A 7,802-nucleotide genomic window follows, 5' to 3' on the forward strand; every position below is an offset into this window, starting at 1 on the left:
CATGAACACAGTAGTAAACCTGGGAGAACCATTTAACCTTGTGCATGGAAAATCAAATGCCTGTATGGCCAGGTGACTAAAGCAAATGATTCAAATGGGCCCCAGGGATGGTGGCTGGTGCTCACAACCTGACAGCAGTGGTGGGTTTCGGCGCTCGCCAGTGCTGCCATGTTAGAAACCAGTCTCCTTTTGAGTTTTCTAGAAACACTGGAATCTGGACTTTGACGTGAAATATCTCAACTTCTACAAGTTGGCATCTAATTAGAAAAACATTAATACACTGTGCCAGCCAAATAAAAAATCTTGAGCCATGTTTGGATCATGAACTGCTATAGTTTTGACCTCTGATGGACATTTTAACTTGGGAGTTTCTTCAGTTTGATTTCCTTTTATCCTCTTTGAAGAATCTTGGCTCTCTCTTCTATCTGGTCCCAATGGAGATTTACTGATCAGTTTCTGAGTTTTACCTTGGCTTTGCCCTGGCAATCTCCTAATACTCTGTTTCTAGAAATTTCTCCTGGCAACCATGCTGTGGAGCCCCAGGCAAAGCAAACCGTATGTCCACATCTCTGAGTACCCTGAGATGCCTCTCGATCTTTGACAAAGGTGACAGTCTTCAGCTTCTTCAGCCTGTGCCAATAATGGGCAGGGAGGTGTATGGAGGGGAGAAGGAGAGAGAGGGAGAACAATTTGAGGTATAGAAACTATTCTATCCACCTGTCTGCATCTGGTCAGCAAAACACTCCCTCTTCCTCTTGCACATCTCATGAGCTTGGTATTAACAATATATTTGAGTGAGTGGTCAGTTAATTAGTACCAGGTGATATCATCCTTGCAACTTTCTTTCTCAGTTTAATGGAGCAGCTGCTTCTTCATACTTGTGAGAGTTGTGGAGCAGCAGTAGTTATGATGACCAGGAGCATCTCTGATGAATAGTTGTAGCTGGTGGTCCACACAAGGTTGGGAGATTAACCCCCAACAATGGGGCTAATCCCTCCTCTGAATAAGGGGTGTGTCCAGGCAGGTTTCTTCAGTGCTATCACAAAACAAAAAGGAAAACAAATAATAATCTTTAAAAAACGTCTTGAGCTTCCTAGTCATAATGCATAGGTGTCCAGAATGCTAGAACATTCCCTAACTGCCAAGTGAAAGTTCTGTTCAAAGGCAAGATCCACTTTTTGTTAAGTGACCTCAGATACATGCTAGGACTTCAATACCACCTTTGAGGGAAATCTGTTCTTGATATTTATGTGCTTTTTGGTGTCAATAGAAGTATAGAAACACAGGAGGATGGAAAATAGACTTGGGGGGAGAGAGTGAAACTATATGGGGACGAGAGGCTGTTGAAGGGCCTATGGGGCATCCAGGTAGGCATGGCGTCTATAGAGGCAGTTGCAAAGAAGCCATCAGAATTCAGATGAGAAGTTCTTAGTCTCAGGCTAGTGGTATGCTACCAGGTCATCTGTGAATCCCTTCTGAAAGTGAATGGAATACACACACATAGATATATATACCTATAATTTGTATATATAATATATTTTATATTATCCATGCTTCATTCTTCTCAGGAAAGGATCCATGGCTTTCATTAAATTGTAGAAAGGTCTATGACACCCAGCTAAGTTAAGAACCACTGATTTAACTGCAGCCTCTGAAAGCAAGTTATAACGTGAGATGCGAAAAAGGCCTCAAACAGGTCCTGAGGTATTTGAGAATGGAGATATCACTGGTGCTAGCAACTTCAGTAAGTTTGAGAACAAAGGTTTTAGGGTAGTGTGTTGTGGCATAAAGGGAGTAAGGAAGTGGAGGCCCTGAAATGTAGATTATTGTTCAAAAAGTTCAAAGCGCCTGGCTAAGATGGGAGAGAAGGCAGAGTTGGAGGGGAATGCAAGGCCCAAGGAGTTTTGGGTAAGATATGAGAGGTTTCGTCCTGTTTAAATATTGAGAGACACACAAATCAGTGGAGCAGACTTTGCAGGAGGTGGAAGGTGGTGGGTTCCGGAACAAAAGAGAAAAAATTAAGGTTCATGGTAGACATTTGAATAAATGAAAAAGTTCACATATATTTGTCATATGAGTTTTTTGGATAGCTTTTTGAACAGATAGATTATTACTGATGGAATGACCTTGGGTAAGTTACCAAACCTCTGGTGCCTCCATTTTCTCATCTGTATGGGGATGCAAATAGTAACCACCTTGCAGAGAATCAGATCAGCTAATATTAAAGTGCTTAGCAAAGTGTCAGAACACACTGAGCACAACATAGTGCTAAATAAATAAGTGAAATATGCCTGATGTAGAGTAGGCATTGCACCCACCATTATGGTCTTAGGTGTTGGTCATTTGGTCGCTAAAATATTGCTGTGAACTTCTGGCTAGAAGCTGGTCCTAGGCCTGCCCTCCCTGCACGATTCCAGGACTAACACAAGTAATTTCCACTAGAGAGCATAGGTGTTAGAAAAAGAAAAGAAATGAAAAAACACAAAACCACAGTTCTCAACATAGCTATTGTTAGTTGATTTTTGTTAAAAACCCTTTTTTTCTGTAATTACCTGCTCAAAACTGAGAGATGGACTTGCTGTGGAACCATCTCTTGTTCTTAGCAACTTTATGTTGAAAGTAATATGCAAACAATGGATCAGCGAAGCACCTCTGAAAACTTGCCATTTCCTTTGGGCAAGGCAAATAATGTAATTTGTTCCAAATGGCTGTCTAGACCAAAAAACATCAGTTGGGAAACCCAAACAGATTCTTTACAGAAAATATACATCAGCAGAAGCTTGAATTCCTGTCATGCTCAGTGCTGACATCACCTCTGATTCAGACTTGGGCAGGTGGCAGATAAATGCATTTTCTGAGCTGAGACGGAAGAGAAAGCTCCAGATGTGTAAAGGGCAGCTCCTAAAAGTTGTGTGTCTTGATTTATGATTAAATGTTGCACTCTAGAAAATAAAGGTAAACTTCCTTCAGAATTTGAGTCTTGTCTTTAAAAATTACTTTAACAGTGATGAACATTTATTGATTTTTCTTTATAAATTTAGTGTTTTAGTGCCCCACTTCTTTTCCTGGTTGTGGCTTATCTTTCCAATCTTGGAGGAGATTTTACCCTCTCTGGGAAGACTTCCACTTCTCTCCCCACATTTTCTAGTCCCTACCATCAAGTGGATTGAAGCCCCAATGGCTGATAAGTTTGCTATAAATATTTTGACTTTTTTTCAACAAAGATAATTACAGACTAAAGAAACAGACAGCAAGAAGACTATAAAATCCTAGAAATCAATTTGAAGGCATTAAAGAGTGTTTTCTCATTACAAATTTTTCATTAATGATGTTTTCTATTATAGGACAATCTGTATTTTATTTGGGGGTACTCTTAAAATTTAGGAACTTCTGTATGCATCCTGTATTTTAAAACTTAATTTTAATTCTTTATTATTGAAATAATTTAAAATAACTTAAATACATTTCAGAAAAATCCAAAAAATAGAAAAATCAAGACAAATTATGTATGATTTCCTTGCCCAACACAATCATTCTGAGATCTGATTTGTATTTCTTCTGCATTTTTTACACAATTGTATCCCAATTTACTTTAACTAGTATTGTAAAAAAACAAAAAACCCACCTTTATTTAAAGATTTTATTTATTTATTTGACAGAGGGACAGCCAGAGAGAGGGAACACAGCAGGGGAGTGGGAGAGGAAGAAGCAGGCTCCCAGCAGAAGAGCCCAATGTGGGACTCGATCCTGGAACGCCGGGATCACACCCTGAGCCGAAGGCAGACGCTTAACGACTGCGCTACCCAGGCGCCCCCAAACCCACCATTTTATCTGGTGATAATGTGGCCTTCATAGATACATTAGAGATATGCCCTATGTTATTTTAAAGTAGTTTTGTCTATGTAAGTTATTTCTAAAATTTACTTCAAAGGAAACCTTGAAAACATGTCTAACTAGGCTCAGATTTTTTTCAATAATCGATTTATGCCTCTTCTAAGAAAAGTAATAATGAATATTCTATTGGATTAAAATAGGAATAGCTGTCCATTTAAAATGCAACCTGAACTGAGCAGTGCTGTTTGCTTTACAGCACTGAAGAAAATTCAGCTGAAATCCTTTCTGCTCCCTGGTGGATTTTAACGCCAAAACAGATAAAACAATTCTTCAGTTTTGCAGCAAAATATTTTTACAAAAATCAATGTTTGGCTTATTTTGACAAATATGTTTCTGTATGCATTCAAAATTACTGAGGTTCTAAGTAACAGAAACAACCTGATTCAGATGAAACAAAAAGAGATAGTTTATGGAAGGGTATGAGGGTAACTTATGGGTTCAAACTTTGACCTTGGGAAGAACAGGAATTCAGGATCCTGGCACCTTAACAGTAAGAATTTGTGGAATTTCCCTTGAGAATACTGCCATTGATAAGACTGAGCTCTTAAAATGCCTAATTTCTATGTTTTTCCATCCAAAAGTTAAAATTCCTTGTAGGGAGGAGCTGATTAGCCCAGGTAAGATCAGTGTTGACATTAAAGAGTGAGCTTTTCCTAGGAAATAAAACCGCTGTTCACTGGCTATTTCGCCTCTAAGTGGTGACACATTTCCAACAGTATGTCGGAGCCTCTCACTTCTGTGAAATATTGAACATCTCTTTAATCTATTTGCTTGAGTTACATGCCAAGAAGAGAAGCTGTAATAGAGACAAGAAGGAAGGAGTTGGATTCTGTTTATCTTACTAATTCCACTGAATCACTGATTAATCATCAGTGTGCAAAAGAACCTTAAGTGATTCATGGGATGTCCTTGGTTTGCTGTAAAGACTTAGAATCTTCCTCCATCATCATCTGGAGTTATGTCACCGTTATTAAAACAGCAACTTCCAGCAACTTCCAAAATTAGAATTAGTTCAGCAGCTTCAAAGCATTTGTGGAATGACTTTAAATATGAAAATATCAATACATTAAAGATTCCTGAGCTGTGTTCTAATGGAAACTATTTCATGTATGTTAGAATGAAATACAGAGACAGTAACAGTTTCTTTTTGAATATATGCTATGTATAAAAAAGTCAGACTGAGCAGTTTCTCCTCTTATTTAATTCTTGTGAAATTCAATTATGAGGTAGTTCTTACCAGTGTTCAGCCTCATTTTAGAGACTAGAGAACTGAATCTCAGGGATTTTTAATAACTTCCTCAAGTGTATACAGACATCAACTGGCAGAGTTAAGATTTATTCCTGTGTTTTCTGATTCTAAGCCTGATATTCTTTGGACTCAGTTGGGTCTAAATGTGCCCAGTGGGTGTGTCATTGTTGATGGGACGGAGCACACATTCTGGTGTCCATAGGGTAGACCTGACAGGAAAGATTGCTCGTGAATTAGTTTGGACAGACAGCATGATTTAGAGAGAGAGAGAAAGAGAGAAGAAAGAAAGAAAGAAAGAAAGAAAGAAAGAAAGAAAGAAAGGAAGGAAGAAAGAAAGAAAGAAAGAAAGAAAGAAGGAAGGAGAAAAGGAAGAAGGGAAGGGAAGGGAAAGGAAGGGAAGAAAGAAAGAAAGAAAAAGAAAAAGAAAGAAAGAAAGAGAAAGAAAGAAAGGAAGAAAGAAAGAAAGAAAGAAAGAAAGAAAGAAAGAAAGAAAGGAAGGAAGGAAGAAAGAAAGAAAGAAAGAAAAAGAAAGAGCGAGCGAGCCAAAGTCATAACCAGAAAAGGCAAAAGCATGCAGGAAATCTTAGATGTGAGTCTAGGACACAGCAGAGACATAAACTTGGGAGTCTGGAAAAATGAACTGAGAGCAGAGGAGATTTATGGAGGCTTTAGTTTAGATATTTAGGAGACAGTCTGTGAATAGGAGTAGATTAGATTATACTGGAGTATGCAAGAGAGGCACTAAGTGAGATTCATTGCTTGAAAAAGCTACATGGAGCTTGGAGCTTGTTGCTTCCTTTCTCCCCATCCCCCGTAATTTGCCAAGCCACATAGAACCAGAGTTTCTCTGGAGTTTTTGGTTCTATGTTGTAAGTCTATGTTGTGTCTAGAAAGATCTGCGTAGTGAGATCCCAGATATATGCCTCCAGCTACAGTTGTCTTACTGAATCAGGTACTGGCAGCTATTGTTGTTGGTACTTAGAGGCTAGGATTTCTTGTCCCAAGGATTTTGATTGTATCTTCCAATGGTGTGGGTCCTGGGGCCAAGGAATGAAAATATTATGGTTCTAGGTATGTTGTCTCAAGACGAAGTAGGTAAAATGGGTTAGAGGTGGATGGAATGGGAAGCTCTAAGCCATTGGTTGATGGGTATATGATTTCAGATACTCAGGATGTCCCTAAAGATAGCTGCTCCAGATGGTGTGTAGCTGTTTCCTATTGATGGAACCCAGCCACTTCTAGCTTAAGCCTGTGCAGATTAATTTATAGACCAGATAATTCTTTTTTTAAAAAAAATATTTTATTTATTTATTTGAAAGAGAGAGAGAGACAGTCAGTGAGAGAGGGAACACAAGCAGGGAGAGTGGGAGAGGAAGAAACAGGCTCCCATGGGAAGAGCCTGACGTGGGGCTCGATCCCAGAACACCGGCATCACGCCCTGAGTCGAAGGCAAATGCTTAACGACTGAGCCACCCAGGCACCCCTAGACCAGATAACTCTATTCAGCTTTTCTCTGATGGTTAGGTACTATCACCTGGGCTCAACCATCCTAGAACCCCATTGTTTCAGTTAAATCAGTTATATTATAGTGTTTCCCACCATTATCATTGCCTACAGAGCTTGAAAGCTCATCAGTATAGGCCTCATTCCTCTCTACCTCTGAGGTAATATACACACCAAAAGGTTAAAAGATTTTGCCAAACTTACTTGCAGAGCCAGGGGCATACATGGAAGATTATTCTAAAATGTAGCAATCAGCCTGTCTGAGTCCACTGACGTGGATTCAATGTCATCTTGGATCTGGGATTTACTGGATTGGTTTGAGCCCCTGTGAATAATATTAAAAGCCTGTTCAGTTGGCTAATTGAAGCTTGAACTTAGTGATGGCCTATAGTTAATGATGTGATGGCCTCAGAATGTGAGGACATCATTAGAATGCTGAATAGAAGGAATCTGAAGTTTCCTATAAATGGATATTTGTTTAATTTCCATTTTCCCCCACTGTGCTCTCTGGCTGTCAGGCGAAGCAGCATGGATCCATAATCTTTATCATCAGTACTGTGTCCATAGTACCACAGACACTTGATACCCTAGTAACTTGCCCTCCATCTGCACACCATATAATGCTGATAACAGTGGCAATGATGAGTAATCCTGATGCTTTTACATGTTGCAGATCACCTGCATCCCATTTTTGCTTGGCTAAGAAAATAATCCTTGCCTTCTTCAAATATATGACCAAGTCCCACCCAATTCCAGAATCCTGTTCTGAGAGTCTGTTTTCTGGAACTATGTGATTGTCAATTTTATGTGTAAAATTGGCTAGGTTATGGTACTCAGTTATTCAATCCAACATTAATCTAGGTGTTACCCAGAAGTTGTTTCGTAAATGTCATTAAGTTAAGGATCTAGAGATGGTGAAATTATTCTTGATTATCTGGGTAGGTCTAATGTAATCACAAAGGTCCTTAAATAGGAAAACAGGAGGACCAGAATGAGTAGTAGGAGATGCGATCATGGAAACAGGAAACGAGGGTGACACAGGGAGGGACATAAGCCAGGGAATGCAGGTGGCCTCCAGAGGCTAAAAAGAACAAAGGAATGAATTCTACCCTGAAGCCTCCAGAAGTAATGTAGCCCTGTGACACCTCGATTTTAG

This window comes from Ursus americanus, chromosome 9, assembly GCF_024610735.1.
Source record: "Ursus americanus isolate L20-20 chromosome 9, mUrsAme1.1.p, whole genome shotgun sequence".
Classification (NCBI taxonomy): domain Eukaryota; kingdom Metazoa; phylum Chordata; class Mammalia; order Carnivora; family Ursidae; genus Ursus; species Ursus americanus.